Consider the following 17,357-nt stretch of genomic DNA (forward strand, 5'->3'; position numbering starts at 1 on the left):
CCTTTTTCCTCCCCTTCCAATTCCCCCCCCAACCACCCACCCCCTTTATCCCTCCTACTGCCATTAGGATATTTTTATACTTAATGAAGTATGTTATTTCTTCTTTGCAGCAAGAGTGACAGGAACAAATTTCTTGTGAAGCTGCTTTCCCTCCCCTCTTTCCCTCCATCGTGATACATTTTGCATGTCTTCTCTGTAGAGACCTATGCTTAATTGTTTGTGTTATTCCTTCCTTGCACCAGAACCAAGGAGGGAAAAGCTCATATAATACTCATCTCCTTCCCTTCTTTCCCTCTGCTATATTGTTTTTATTCCTCTTTGTGTGGCATAATTTACTCTTTTCCACTTCATTCATTCCTCTTTTTCCATTGCCGTCCCTTTGTAGCCCTTAATAAGATGTTTTTTATCATCATTTTGTATAATTTATACTCATACTCTCTACTTATCTATAAACAGTTTGTTCTTATTAAATAACAGGGTGTGTGTGTGTGTGTGTTCTTGTTTATCTTTCTGTCTCTCTTGTGTCTTATAATTGGAGGTTGAATTTTCCATTGAGCTTTGGCTTTTTCATCAGGAAGGTCTGGAAATCTGTTATATCATTGAATGACCATCGTTTTGCCTGGAAGAATATGTTCACTCTCAGTGGGTAGGTGATCTTTGGTTGTAACTTGAGCTCTTTTGCCTTGTGAAAAATTGTATTCCACTTCCTCCTATCTTTCAGTGGAGAGGCTGCCAAATCCTGTGTGATCCTCACTGTGGTTCCTCAATATTTGCAATTTTTCTTTCTGGCTGCTTGAACTATTTTCTCTTTTACCTGGAAGTTCTGGAGTTTGGCCACAGCATTTCTGGGACTTTTCAGTTGGGTTCTCTTTCAGGAAGTGTCTGGTGGATTGTCTCGATTTCTATTTAACTCTTAGGTTCTAGTATCTCGGGGAAGTTTTTCTTGATGAGCTCTTGGAGGATGTTGTCCATGCTCATTTTTTAAATGTGATTTTCTGGTAGGCCTATGATTCTCAAATTATCTCTCCTGGATCTGTTTTCCAGGTCAGTTATTTTTCCATTGAGATATTTTACCTCTTTTTATAAATTTTCATTCTTGTTGTTTTGTTTGACTAATTCTTGGTTCCTCATGGAGTTATTTGCTTCCATTTGGTTGATTGTAGTTTCTAGGAAATTATTTTTCTCGATTAGATTTTGGAGGTCCTTTTCTATATCACACATTTTTCTTTGTAAGGAGCTGTTTTCTTCATTATAAGGTTTTTCTAATTTTGCAATTTTGACTTTAAAGGAATTATTCATTTTGTCTTCCATTTCTCTCATTTCATATTCAAAGTTCTTTCTGAGCTCATCTAGGAAAGCTTTCTATGCTTGGGACATCTTCCCTATTGATGCTTCAACTGTGGTTGTGGAGTCAACATTGTCTCCCCCTGAATTTGGTTCCTCCCTCTGAGCATAGTAGGACTCCAGAGTCTTTGTCTTTACAGACTGCTTTCTACCCATTTTGAAGTAAGGCCCTAGACATGCTCTTCCACTAGGGTTCCAAAGCCTTTACTGTTTAGGGTTTTGCCCTGGGGCAATAATTACTATGTTTTCAGGGTCAGAGGTGGGGAGTTGAAGCAGCAGTGGTTCTCTCAGCTATCCTGGTCCTTGGAGGTCCTGATAGGGACTTTTAAAATTTCTGGGCTATGGAGTGGTAGTCCCAGGAGTATTTGCTGCCCCTGCCAAGGGCTCTGCATTTGATTCTTACCTTGCTCTTTCCAGTCCCAACCTTTTGGTGATAGCCCTAGTAGTGTCCCTTGTGGTTGTTGGGATGACTTGCCCCCCTCGTTGATCAGGCCTTTGCCATCCGCACCATCCAAGCCTGCCTCTTCCACATTCTCTTTAGCATTATCATTTCTATTTTCTTTCATGATTCCAAATCTGATAGTTGTGAAGTAATATCTCAGAGTGGTTTTAATTTGCATTTCCCTAGTCAGAAGTGATTCAGAGCATCTTTTTTTATAAGTGTGCTTTGATGGTTTTGATTTCTTCTTCTGAAAACTATCTGTTTAATATACTTTGACTATTTTATTTAACAGTGAATGGTTTTATTTTCATAAATTTGTTTCAGTTTCCTACATATTTGGAAAAATCAGACCTTTTTCAAAGAAATCTTCTGCTAAAATTTCCAAGTTTTCTGTTTTCCCATTTCCTGCATAAAGTTTGTTAATGAAAAACTGTTTTAATCCCATGTAATCAAAATTATCAGTTTTGCTTCTCATGATCCTCTCTATATGTTTTTGGTCATAAATTCTTTCCTCATCTAAAGATCCAAAAGATAAAATTTCCTCTAATCCCCTAATCTTATGATATCACCTTTAAAGTGTAAGCATTTATACACTTTGACCTAAATTAAGTACACATTGTGAAATGCAGGTCTATGCCTGTTTTCTGCAAAATTGTTCTCCAGTTTTTCCATAAATTTTTGTCAAATGGTGAATTCTTTATCTAAACTTGGATCTTTGGGTTTATCAAATAATAGATTACTATGGCATTTGTATTGTCTACCTACTCTATTCCCATCTCTCTATTTCTTAACTAGTTTCAGAATTTTTTTTTATGGTTACCATTTGGTAATAAAGTTTTACATCTGATACTGCTAGGTTACCTTCCTTCACATTTTTTTTCATTGATTGACTTGCTGTCCTTAACATTTTGTTCTTCCTGATGAATTGTAGTGCTTTTTTTTCTAGGTCTGTCAAATAATTCTTTGGTAGTTTTATTGGTATTGCACAGAACAAATACATTAACTTAGCTAGATTTGTTATTTTGATTGTATTGGTTCAGCCTACTCTATTAGCAATTAATATGTTCCCGTTTGTTTAGATCTGTCTTTTTATGGGAAAAAATGTTGTTTTTGTGTTTGCATTGTATATTCCCTGGGTTTGTCTTTTCATGTACATTCTTAAGTAGTTTATATTGTCTGCAATTATTTTAAGTGGAATTTCTTTATCTCTTCCTTCTGGGTTTTGTTAGTAGTATATAGAAAAGTTTATGATTTCTATGAATATGTTTTATAACTGCCAACTTTGCTAAAGTTGTTGGTTTCAATTAGAACAATTGACCTCCGGTGTATTCTAAGACTACCATCATATCATCTGAAAAGAGTGAAAAATTTGTTTAATCTCTGTCTATCTTTGTAACTTCATTTTTTCCCTTGTCTCCTTGCTATCTCACTTTCAGAGTAACATATTGATTATTTGCAATGATAATAGACAATCCCGCTTCACCTCAGATCTTATAGCAAAGGCTTCAAGCATAACTCCATTATTGAAAATGCTTGCTCTTGGTTTTAGATAGGTACTAAGATAGGTACTACTTATCATTTCAAGAAAGGTTCCATTGAGTCCTATATTTAATTGTCCTTTTTTAAATAGGAGTGCATAATGCATTTTATAAAAAGGACTTTTCTGCTTCTTTTGATTATATTAATATGATTTTTTTTTTGTTATTGATATGGTCACTTATGCTGATAGTTTTTTTTTAACTGAACCAATCCTGAAATCCTGATATAATTCCTATTTGATGATAGCATTATTTTTGTGATATATTACTGTAATCTTCTGGCTGATATTTTATTTAAAATTTTTGCGTCAATATTCATTAAAGAAATTGGTCTATGATTTTCTTTACCTATTTATTGTTCTCCCAGGCTTAGGTATGAAAACCATATTTTTATAATAAAAATAATTTTATATGACTCCCATTCTCATTTAAAAATAGTTTATACAGTTGTGGATTGATTCCTACTTAAATTCTGGGTAGAATTCACTTATAAATCCATCAGATCCTGGCCATTTTTTTCCTTTACAAAGCACATTGATGGCCTCTACAATTTATTTTTTATGATATGAAACCTTAAATATTATATTTCCTTTTCTGTTAATCTGGGCAGTTTATGTTTTGGAAAATATTCATCCATTTCACTTTGATAATCAGTTTTACTGACATAAATGGGGACAAAATAAAACCCAACAATTGCTTTAGTTTCATCTTCATTGGTGAGGCATCCTTTTAATCTTTTATGCTAGCAATTTAGTTTAGTTCTTTCTTTATTTTTTAAATCAAATTAATCAATGGTTTATCTGCTTTATTTTTCCCCTATAAAACTAACTCCTATTTTTACTTATTAGTTCATTTTTTTACTTTCATTTTTATTCATCTCTCTGATTTTCAGGATTGTCAATTTAATATTCAGTTGGAGATTTAAATTTTGTTTTTTTTAGTTGAATTACCAATTCATTCATCTACTTTTTCTCTCTTTGATTGGTGCATGGATTTAGAGCTATGATTTTTCCATAAGTAGTGCTTTATTATGGCATCTAAATGATGCAGTGGATAGAGTGCCAGACCTGGAATCAGGAAGACTAATCTTCATGAGATCAAATGTAGGCTCAGACACTTACTAGCTATGTAACCCTAGGCAAGTTATTTAATTCTCTTTGCCACAGTTTTCTTATCTTAAAATGAGGTAGAGAAAAAAGTGGCAAACCATTGTAGTACCTTTGCCAAGAAAAACCCAAATGTGGTCATGGCAAGTCAGACACAATTCAGCCAAAACTGCTTTGACAGTATCCCACAAAATTTGGAATGTTGTTTCATTGTCATTGACTTTAATGAAATTATTGATTGTTTCTATGGTTTGTTCTTTTATCCACTCATTGTTTTGGATTGTATTATTTAGTTTCAAATTCCTTTTTTTAAAATCTATATTTCCATAGCACTATATTGAATCTAATATTTTGCATTATGATCCCAAAAGGGTGTTTTTAACATTACTCCTTTTCTGCATTTGGTTGTAAAGCTTTTTTTCCCTACGTTATGTATAATTTTTGTGGAAAGGCCATTTAGAGGTGATGAAAAGGTCTATTCTTTTCTATTCTCATTTAGTTTTCTCTAGTTTTTTTCTTACTTTTCTAAGATTCTTTTCATCTCTTGCATGTATTTCTTATATATTTTATAATTAGATTTGTCTACCTCTGAGATGTGAGAGTTGAGCTTTGCTATTTCCTACTGTCATTCACTTGACTTTTTCTTTATGAATTTTGGTGCTATAACATTTGGTGCATATAGATTCTAGTATTGACAATACTTCATAATATATAAGGCCTTTTAGCACAATGTTTCCACACTGCTTCCTTTTAATTAGGTTCATTTTTGGTTTGGTTTTGTCTGACATCATTATTGCTAGCATTACCTTTTTAACTTTAGCTAATGCATAATAAATTCTGCTCCATTCCTGCCCCCTTTTAATTCTGTGTTTTTCTATGTTTCATGTACATTTCTTGTAAATAATATTATTGGATTCTGGCTTCTAATCCAATCTGCTATCCTTTTCCACTTTATAGGTAAGTACATCCCATTCACAGTCACAGTTATCCCAACTGTGCATTTCCCTCCATCAGTTTTGTGTGTGTTTATCCTTCTCCCCTCTGTCTTTATTTTGTCAATTCTCCAAAGTCTGCTTTGCTTTAGAATACTGCTTTTTTTTTAACCACCTTCCTATTTATCATTACCCCCTTATCTTATCCTTTGACCCTTCCATTTCTTTTTAGTAAGATAGATTTCTATTATCAATTGTGTAAAACACACACAGAGAAAGAGAAATTTTCACTGTATGAACAAATTTAAATACAAATGAGGGTCTAACTTGCCAGCCCTCCCTCAGTCTTCTCCTCTACTGCAAAATACCTTCTTTGCATACATGTTTTGTGTGAGATAATTTATCTCTTCTTCCTTTCACTTTGCTCTTCTCCCACAAAAATCATTCCCTTTCACCTATCCTTTTTTTACCTCATCCCACCAGTATTTACTCCATGCACTCTTTCTATATAAAATTCTTTAATCTGTCCTAATAATGATGTTCTTAGAAGTTATATGTATCATATTATCATATAGAAAGGTAAACAATTTAACCTTATTGAATCCCTTATGATTTCTTTTTCATGTTTGCCTACATAACTTTCACTTCAGTCTTGCATTGAAAAGTCAAATTTTGTATTAATCTCGGATTTTTCATTGAAGATTGTTGAAAGTCATCTATTTTATTAAATAATCATTTTCATTCAAAGAATTATACTGTTTTGCTAAATAGGTTATTCTTAGTTTTAATCACAGCTATTTTTTTCATTCTATATATCATATTCTAATCCCTCCTCACTATTTGCATTGTAGCTACTACATATTGTCTGAATCTCACTGTTGCTTTCTGGCATGTTATTGCTTCTTTTTGGCTTCTTGAAGTAGTGAGGTTTTTTGTTTGTCAGTTGTTTGTTTGTTTTTTTACTTGGAAGCACTGGAATTTGTAAATAATACCTCTAGGAGTTTTCATATTGGAATCACTTCCATGTGATGATATTCCATAGGGATTTTTTCAACTTCTATTTTACCTTATGTTTCCAAGATATTAGGTCCATTTTCGTTGATAATTTCATTTTGTTTTTGTCTTTTTGGAGGAGGAAAGGCAGAGCAATTAGGGTTAGTGACTTGCCCAAGGTCACACAGCTAGTAAGTGTTAAAAGTCTGACTTTGGATTTGATCTCAGGACCCTTAACACCAGGAACAGTGCCCTATTCACTGATAATTTCTTGAAATATGATGTCTATGATCTTTATTTGAACATGGCTTTCAGGAAGTCCAGTACTTTTTAAATTGTCTTACCTTGGTTTATTTTACAAGTCAGATGTTTTTCTGATGAGGTATTTTACATTTTCCAATTTTCCTCATTAGTTTAACTTTGTTTGAATTTTTTATTGATGTCTCCTAAAGTCATTAGATTTCACATGCTTGATTTTAATTTTAAATTTTATTAATTTTATATTTTCTTGTCACTAATAAATTTTAAAAACAATTTAACCCTTTAAAAATGAGTTCTAAATTCTTTCCTTCCATTTTCCACTTCCCCCTCATTTAGAAGGCAAGGAATTTGATATATGGGTTATTCATGCACAATCGTGCTAAACATATTTACATATTTGTCATGTTTTAAAAGAATAAAAAAAAGAAATAAAAAGTAGGTTTCAATCTGCATTCAGACTCCATCAGTCCTTTCTCTGCAGATGGATAGCATTTTCATCATAAGTCCTTCAAAATTGTTTTGGATCATTGTATTGCTGAGAATTGCTAATTCTTTCATAGTAGATTATTATGCAATATTGCTGTTACCTTATACAATGTCCTCTTGTATCTGCTCATTTCATTTTATATCAGTTTATGTAAGTTTTCTCAGTATTTTTGTTCACAAAGTAGCATTTTATTTATATAATACACACACACAAGTGTGTGTGTGTGTGCGTTTGTGTTTAAAATATTAGCTCTTAAAACTTTGAATTCCAGATTCATTCCCTTCCTCCTTTGTCACCGACCCTTACTGGGAACATAAGCAATTCAATATATGTTGTACATGTGTAGCTATGCAAAACATTTCCCTAGTATATATATATTGTAAAAGACTGACTATATTTCCCCCCTTCAAATCCCACCTCCCACTTGTTCTATTTTCTACTTTGATCCAGTCCCTTTTCAAAAGTGGGTGCTTCCAATTTCTCTCTGCCCCAGACTGCCCTCCCTTCCATCATTCCCCATTTCATCCCCTTGCCCCCTACTCTCCTTTAGGGTGAGATTCCCTATTTAGTGTGTATATCATTTTGTCCCTAAGTTATATTCAATGAGAATAAGGTTGATCCATTCCTTTTTGTCTTCCTATTCTTCAACTTCATTGTAAAGATTGTCCCTTACCTCTTCTATATGAGATAGTTTACCCAAATCTGTCTCTCCCCATATCCTCTCATTATATTCCTCTCTCACCTCTTAATTTCAACTTTTAAATATCATTCCTGCTCATTAAAATGGTCCTGTGCCCTCTATCTATTTATGCCTGTACACATACACACCCACAATCATATATATAAATATTCATATGCCCATATACCCTCCTATATAGACATATATATATATGTGTGTGTGTGTGTGTGTGTGTGTGTGTATGCATATATATACATTTCTATTCCCTTCAAATATTGTCATAGTGAGAAAAATTTCATCATTTACAATTATCATTTTCCCATGTAGGAATGTAAATAGCTCAAATTTGATAAGTTCCTTATGATTTCTCTTCCTTGTTTACCTTCTCATTCTTCTTGTATCTGAATGTCAAATTTTCTTTCAACTCTTTTTTTTCATCAAGAATGTTTGAAAGTCCTCTATTCCACAGATATGTGATACTCAGTTTTGCTGGGTAAGTGATTCTTGGTTTTTCCCAGCTCCTTTGCCCTCTAGAATATCATATTCCAAGTCCTTTGATCCCTCAGTGTAGAAGCTCCTAGATCTTGTGTTATCCTGATTGAGTTTCCACAATATTCAAATTGTTTCTTCTTGGCTGCTTGTAATATTTTCTCCTTGATCTGGGAATTCTGGAACTGGCAATAATATTCCTAGGAGTTTTCTTTTTGGACTCTTTTTTCAGAAGGTGATCGGTGCATTCTTTCAACCTCTATTTTGCCCTGTGTTTCCAAAAGATCACAGCAATATTCCTTGAGAATTCCTTGAAGGATGATTTCTAGGTCTTTTTTTGATCATGGCTTTCAGGTAGTCCAATAATTTTTAAAATATCTCTAGTGGATCTATTTTCCAGGTCAGTGGTTTTTCCAATGAGTTATTTCACATTGCCTTCTATGTTTTCATTTGTTTGGATCTGTTTAATAGTATCTTGACTTCTCTTAAGGTCACTAGCTTCCATTTGCTCCAATCCAATTCTGAAGGAATGATTCTCCTCAGTGAGCTTTTGATATTCTTTTTCCATTTGGCAAATTCAGCCTTTATAGGCATTCTTCAACTCATTGCCTTTTTGAGCATCTTTTGCCTTTTGAGTTAGTCTATTTTTTAGGATGTTATGTTCTTCAGTCAGGTTTTTGACTCTCATTTCATAATTTTCTTGCATCATTCTCATTTCATTTCCCAAGTTTTCCTCCACTTCTTTTATTTGGTTTTTGAAATCCTTCTTAAGGTCCTCTATGGCCTGTAAACAGCTCATATTTTTCTTGGAAGCTTTTGTTGCAGTAGTTCTGACTTCACTATCTTCCTCCTGTTTCCTGCAATCCAGATCTAAGAAGGTTAAAGCAAAAGCGATTACTCCTCAGACTAGTTGCTTGCTCCCACTACAATCCACAGGCCAGGAGCTGAAACTGCCACATGGTAGTGGATGCAAGGCCATAACACCTCAGTAGCTTCTTGCCCCAGGGGCAAAGGCTGACTGCACTATGGAGCTGCTGGATCCCAAAGTCCACACTGCATTGACTCCTCACTTTGTCCTTTGAATCTATGGGTTGATAATTCTAGAAACAGCCACAGCTGCTTGTGATCTGAAGTTCCTCCAGCCAGCGGCTGGTCAGGATTCCCTGTAGCTAAAACCTCCATTGGCACGGTGCTGGTGTCAGCTCCCAGAATGCTGTGCTGGCTGTTCCCTGCAAGCCTGCTGTGCTGTCATCAGCAGGAGGTTAGTTTCTCTGTATCATTTTGTGGGTTCTGTACCTCCAAAGTTTGTTCAGTCACCTTTAATGTGAATTAGAGGTGGTGGGAGCCGCAGATCCTTAGAAGTCCTGTTTCTACTCTGCCAACTTCTTTTCAGGTCTTTTTGAAAGCATCCTGGTCATTATTTCTTAAATTACAATAATATTTCATCACAATCATATATAAAAGTTTGTTCAGCCATTACATAATTGATGGACATTCCCTTAATTTCCAATTTTTTGCCAACACTAAAAGAGCTGCAAAAATAATTTTGTACATATAGGTACTTTAACCTTTTATTTTTTTTTCTTTTTTAATAACTCTATGGGGAACAGAACTAGCAGAGGTATTGCTTGGTCAAAGTGTATGCATGATTTATAGCTCTTTGTGAATAGTTCCATATTGCTCTGCAGAATGGTTAAATTGTTATACAATTTCACCAATAATGCATTAGTGTCTCAATTGTCTCACATTCCCTCCAACATTTATAAGTATCCCTTTGAGTCATTTTAGCCAATCTTATACTTGTGAGGTGATAGATCTGTTTTATTTTAATGTGCATTTCTCTATTCCATAATGATTTAGAGTATTTTTTTCTTATTGATATAGAGAGTTTTGAATAGTTTATTTAAAACTTGGCTGTTTATATTTTTTGACCATTTATCAATTATGAAATTACTCTTATTTCTATAAATTTGATTATGTTCCCTATACTTTTGAGAAATGGAGTCTTTATTACAGAAACATTATATTTTTTTTCATAATTACAATTACTATTTATGTCCCACCATCCTATTTTCCCCCTGTTCATTATTTTTCTCTGCCTCCCCATCCTTCCTCTTTCCTCTTCCTCCTTCACCTTCTCCTCCCCATCTTCCTCACTTTCTTTCCCCTTCCCTTTAACCCATTTCCTCCTCTTCTTCTCCTCCTTCTCCTCCTCTCTGTCTCTCTCTCTGTCTCTCTGCCTCTCTCTCTCCCCTTCTCTTCTTTATCTCCCCCAGCCCAGTCTCTCTTAAACACTGCATCCCCATTCCCTTCTACTTTTCTGTATTATAAGAGAAATTTCCATACCCATCTGAGTGTGTGTTATTCATACTTTGATACAATTTTAATTTTTAATTTAATTTAATTATTTTTAAATTAAATTTAATAAATTTAAAATAATTTATTTATTTTCTTCAGGGAGCATTTGTATTTCTTTTTCCATTTATCCAATCGTTCTTTTGAGGGATTTCTTTTCTTTAGTGAATTTTTATACCTTTTTCCATTTAGCCAATTCTGTTTTTCACATGTTTTTCTTTAGTATTGTTTGTGCCTCCTTTACAAAGTTTTTGCCTTTTTTATAATTTTCTTCCTTTGCTCTCATTTCCCTACCTGTTTTTGCCCCTGCTGCTCTTATTTGATTTTGAAAATCATTTTTAACTCTTTCAGAATTCTTTTTTAAGCAATTGAGGTTAAGTAACTTGCTCAAGGTTACATGGCCAGTTATTTCTGGGTGTGGTGCTAAGTATCTGAGCCTGGATTTAATCCCCAGGTCATCCCAACACTGGTGAAGGTGCTCTTACTTGCTATACTACCTGGCTGCCCCTCTTTCGGAAATTCTTGTTGCACTGGTGTCCAATTCACATTTTTCTTGGAAACTTTGCTTATAGATATTTTGACTTCTTTTTCTTTTCTGAGTTTGGCTTGTTCTTTTCTTTTTTCATTTTTATTTTTTTAAATTAATGCTTTGTTAAATTCTGATTTACATCATTTATTTCCACCAGATTTTGAGTTACAAATTTTCTCCCCGTTTTTCCCCTACCCACTGCCCCAAAATAGCAGTCCCACAGGATATCCCCTCCTCCAATCTGCTCTCTCCCATATTTTCTCCCATACCACTTTCTACTTTTCCAGTGGATCTCTATGCCTCAGTGCCTATATATCTTATTTCCAATTATATGTAAGATGGTATTAATAATAGTATGTATACACACACACACACACACACACACACACACACATATATATATATATATATATATATATATATTTGAATATTTGATTTTAAAACTTTCAATTCCAGATTCATTCCCTTCCTTCCTTGTCACCAACCCTTACTGGGAAGATATGCAGTTCAGTATAGGCTGTACATGTGTGGCTAATGCAAAACAATAACATAGTAGATATATTTTAAAAGACTGACTATATTTCCCTCCCTCCTATCCCGCCTCTCACTTGTTCTATTCTCTATTTTGATCCCATCTATTTTCAAAAGTGAATGCTTCCAACTTCCCTCCCTCCAAGCCTACCCTCCCTTCTATCATCGCCCCTCTCATCCCCTTCACCCATCTCTACTGGAAAGTGAGGTACCCTATTTAGTGTGTATTTCACTACCTTCTCAAGCCAAATTCAATGGGAATAAGGTTGACTCATTCCCTTTTGCCTTCCTTTTCTTCCCCTCCATTGTGACCATTTTCCCTTGCCTCTTCTGCATGAGATAGTTTACACCAATCTGTCTCTCCCCATTTCCTCTCATTATATTCCTCTCACCTTTTAATTTCACCTTTTCAGTATCATTCCTTCCTGTTAATTTGTTCCTGTGTCCTCTATCTATGTAAAACTGTAAACATACATACACACTTTCACATATGTATTCATGTGCCCATATACCCTCATATATAGACAAATATATATCTATATCTATATATGTCTATATAGATATATATTTCTAATGCATTCAACTACTGAGAAAAGTTTCATAAGTTACAATTATTGTTTTTACATGTGGGAATGTTAATACTTCAACTTTAATAAGTTCCTTATGATTCCTTTTCCCTGTTTACCTTCTCATGCTTCTCTTGCTTCTTGTATCTGAATGTCAATTTTTCTATTCAACTCTGTTTTTTTTCAGCAAGAATGCTTGAAAGTCCTGTATTGCACTGAAAGACCATATTTTCCCCTGATACATGATACTCAGTTTTTCTGGGTAAGTGACTCTTGGTTTTAATACCAGCTCCTTTGCCCTCTGGAATATCATATTCCAAGCCCTTCGATCCCTCAGTGTAGAAGCTGCCAGATCCTGGGTTATCTTGATTGTGTTTCCACAATATTAAAATTGTTTCTTCCTAGCTGCTTGTAATATTCTCTCCTTAATCGGGGAATTCCAGAACCTGACTAGAAAATTCCTAGGATTTTTCTTTTTGGGATCTTTTTCAGGAGGTGATCAGTGGATTCTTTCAACCTCTATTTTGCCCTCTGGTACTAAAACATCAGGGCTTTTTTCTTTGAGAACTTCCTGGAGGATGATTTCTAGGTTCTACTTTGGTCATGGCTTTCAGGCAGTCCAATATTTTTTACATTATCTCTCCTGGATCTATTTTTCCAGGTCAGTTGTTTTTCCCATGAGATATTTCACATTGCCTTCTATTCTTTTATTTGTTTGGATCTGTTTAACAGCATCTTGATTTCTCATAAAATCATTAGCTTCCATTTGCTCCAATCTAATTCTGAAGCAATGATTCTGCTCATTGAGCTTTTGAGATTCTTTTTCCATTTAGAAAATTTGGCTTTTTAAGACATTCTTCTCCTCATTGCCCTTTTGGGCCTCCTTTGCCATTTGAGTCAGTCTGTTTTTTAAGGTATTATTTTCCTCAGTCAGGCTGTTGGCTCTCATTTCATAATTTTATTGCATTGTTCTCATTTCTCTTCCCAAGTTTTCCACCACTTATCTTATTTGGTTTTCAAAATCTTTCTTAAAGTCCTCTATGGCCTGTAACCAGCTTGTATTTTCCTTTGAAGCTTTTGTTGCAGGAGTTCTGACTTCACTGTTTTCCTCCTCTACCATGCTTTGTTCCTTTTTGTCCCCAAAATAGGAGAGTATTGTTGGAATCTTCTGTCTGCTTTGTTTCCTTTGCCTGCTCATTTTGCCACTCAATTACTTGACTTATGGGCTTTTTGCCATAGTAGGACTCTGCCACCATACAGGGGAGCTTTCGTCCCAAACGCTGGGGTTTTCTCAGCTACCAAAGGTATTAGATGGGTGCCCTCTCTGAGGTCTGCACACACTTTGGCAAGCTGGACACACACCCCAGGACCTCCACCCTAGACTGCAATTCAGATCCAAGGAGGTTAAAGCAAGAGTGATTACTCCTCAGACTGGTGCTTGGTCCCCCTCCACTCTGCAGGCCAAGAGCTGAAGCCTCCATGTGATGCTGGCTGGGCTGTGCAGGTAGGTGTCTCAGTGGCTTTTTGCCCTGTGGGTAAAAGCCAAGCACTCCCACTTACTGGTCCCAAAGTCCAGACTGCCCTGACCTCTCACTTTGGCCTTTGTGTTTATGTGTTGATAAATCTGGAAATGCCACAGCTGATGCTGATCTGGAGTCCCTCTGGCCAGTGGCTGGTTAGGCCTGCCCTGGGGCTAAAGCCTGAGAGTGGGAATGGGCTCAGCTCCCAGAGTGCTGTGCTGGATTCCTGCAGGCCTGCCAGGCTGTCCTCAGCAGGAGGTTAGCTTCTCTGTGTCATTTTGTGGGTTCTGCAGCTCCAAAGTTTTTTTAGAGTCCCCTTTTTACATGGCTTGGGGAGGGTGTAACCCCGGAGCAGCGGGAAGGTCGTGCTTCTACTCTGCCATCTTGGCTCCGCCCCCTCTTTTTCTTTTCTTACACTATAATAGTTTTACTTTCAGATTTTTCCTTTTTTACTCAGTTTCCTACTCTATTTTTATTTGTAACTTGTTAAAATTTGGCTTTTCTCAACTGGAAGTTGGGAGTCACTGTGCTGAGCTTCTGTCTTTTTCATTGCTATTTTCAGAGCTGGTTCTATGGGGTTTGAAGTTTTCCAAGTATTTACAAGGTGGTGTTATATTGGAATAGGTGTGGTCACTGCTCTTCTTGTCTGTACTCTGTTATTTATCCAAAATGGGCCCCCAATCTTTTGGGATTGCAATCAGTACTGCTCTTCAGAACTTCTGGTCCCTTAGGACTGGAAATGATACTATTCCTTAGCTTTCCTGTTCCCTCTTGAATTAATGTCTTCCTTCCTACCCTTGAACTATGACCCCAAAGTGTGTATAGACAATACATTTGCCAAATAGCATTAGGTCTTGCATCCATTGCTAGTACAGAGGTGCCCTTGTATCTTTTTTCTGACTAGTTTTCAGGTCCCCTTACCATCACTGACTTGAGAGCTCCTGAAACTGCTGCTATTTCTATTGACACCACCTAGGCCTACTATCATTATTTCATCTGTGTGGACTCTGAGTCATTCTCCACCCCTGCATCATATTTTTTTTCTGACCTCTTAAGTAGTCTTGAACTAGTAGAATATCTCACCTAATCCTTTTTTTAGTTCTGCCACTCCAGAATTCAATCTCTGGCATTATTTTAAAGTTGTTTGGAGAAGAATGTTGGAAGAGTTCAGAGTTTACTGTGGGTAAATCAATTAATCTCTGATTCCCGAACAAAAGGATTCACTGGAAAAGGAAATGACAAACCACTCTAGTGTGTTTATCAAGAAAAAAAACTCATAGACAGTTCAGTAAGAAATGACTGAACAATAAAATCATTCCTCTTCCAAGTTATACTTGGTGGTTTAATTTTTTAACTCAGATATGGAACTTTACACTCATCACTGTTAGCTATAATATAAGATCTTATATAAGATCAGTTCTAAACTTGAAAGGGACTATGTAAATTATCTAGCCTCATTTTTCTTAGTTTTTTTTATTCCTACTGTTTTTCTTTGAATAAAGTGTATCAACATTTCAAGGTTGGATTACAGCAACCCAAGTCTCAATAACACCTATGAGGTCAAATTTGTCTCCTTGAATGGAGTCTTCATGTCAATTTCCTTGCAATTAATTTTTGTTCATATGGGGATATATATTTTAAATCATGATGAGCTTTATTACTATTTCCTTTTTTAGATATTTTTTTTGTTTTTCCATCTCATAAACTCAGTATCTCCAGCAGTATTCTTCCTTCATAGTTGCTATTCCATCTAGCTTGCTGTTATTTGTCCTTCATTCTCCAAAAGGACCAATGACATCAGGAAGGTTATGTTTTGAATTGCAAAGTGAATTTTATTTAAGTTAAACAGTCTGTGCAGTAACCACCATCACTAAATATAGAGCAACATGACTGGAGATGGCCTAGTATTCAGTGGGAGAACTTCATCTTTTTAGCTACAGTTTTTCCCAGGTTTCATTTTTCTCTGAGGCAACACTTGTGCAGTAATTAAAGGCTAGGAAAAAAATGAAGCAAAAATGGACTCTTTTACCTAGTTAAAAAAAAGTCAATCTAAGAGCAGAAGTTATTTAATATTTCTGCCCAAAACAGAAACAATTGCTATTGACACTCACACTGAGCCATCAAAACTCAAACCATGACCAAGTGAGGCTTGGGCTGGGAATTATTGTTGACTAATCAGCAAGACCAGAAAGATTTGGGTTTAAGGAATGGTGAAGTAGCTCCATTTGTATCCTAATGGGTTTTATTAAAGCCTGGTTTTCCAATGTGATATGTCAAGAAATCATAAATGAAATTATATGGAACAAAAGAGTTAATTGTACTGAATATACATACATAGGCAATTTTTAGCTCTCCTAATTACCTTTGTAAGAAAATGAGTAGGGGCAGCCAGGTGGTGCAGTGAGTAATAGCATTGGCCCCAGAGTAGGTATGACCTGGGATCGAATACAGGCTCTGATACTTAGCACCCACCCAGAAATAACAGGCCGTGTAACATTGAGCAAGTTACTTAACACCAATTGCTTTAAAAAAAAAAAAAAAGAAAGAAAATGAGCAAATGCACAATTATTAACTTTTGTTCCAAAAGAACCAAACATGGACAGAAGCTTTAGTTACTATCAAAACTAACAACAAAAAAATAATTAATAGGGTGAATTCTCATATTATTGATTTCCATGAGTCAAATTTCTTTGTCTTCTGGAACATTGGAACTAGCATCCACGTAATAGCTATTGACCCTCAGTATTCATGTAATTAAAACTTTAAAGCACAAAAAAAAGAACAAAAGTAATGAATAAAAATACTCTGATATTGCACTCCCCTACCAAACTGACATCATAAGGAAAAGTAAAGTAGAGAGATGAGGTTAACGAGAATCATTTTAACACACTCTTCATTTTTAGGAATCATGATGAGCAACATTATTAGTACTATAGACTATCAAAACATAAGTACTTTGAGAAATAATCGCAATACAACTCATCTTACCTATCAACTTTTGGAAGTGAAAAAGGTTACATGTGAGTGTTTTTCAAGACACAGTATAGAAATATAAATGACTTTAACAGAAACAATTTTATTGGCCTGCTGTTCACTTTAACCATGACTATTTCTACTACTACTACTACTACTACTACTACTTCTACTACTACTACTACTGCTGCTGTTGCTGCTGCTGCTGCAGTAGTTGTAGATCAAAAATTCTGTCTATGATTCAGTCACTATATGTATATTAGAAGCACTATCATTATCACACTACCAGGCATGCTTATTGAAAGAACAAAAACCTTGCTTAGCACATATAATGGGAATGGGAATTTGAATACCTTCCCTTTTTTTAATAGGTCAAATATAATGACATGGAGCCCACAGCTTGAGGAGCTTGCTGAAAGGGTAGAAGAGAAAGTGAGAAGCAGGAAGGAGCAAGGGAGAACACTAGTAGATCTAGAGGCAAGCAGCATGGAGGCAGAGCAGCTAGCATGAGTGAGAGAGGGGAATTCTTGCTTAAGGAAACCTGTTTTATTTTTAAGATTTGACTGAAGGAAGACTTGGGGATGTCAGTACTCATTGCATTTGTTATGTGTA

This window comes from Petaurus breviceps, unplaced genomic scaffold, assembly GCF_028583685.1.
Source record: "Petaurus breviceps papuanus isolate PSGF00001 unplaced genomic scaffold, PetGlider_PUasm1.0 38, whole genome shotgun sequence".
Taxonomy (NCBI): Eukaryota; Metazoa; Chordata; class Mammalia; order Diprotodontia; family Petauridae; genus Petaurus; species Petaurus breviceps.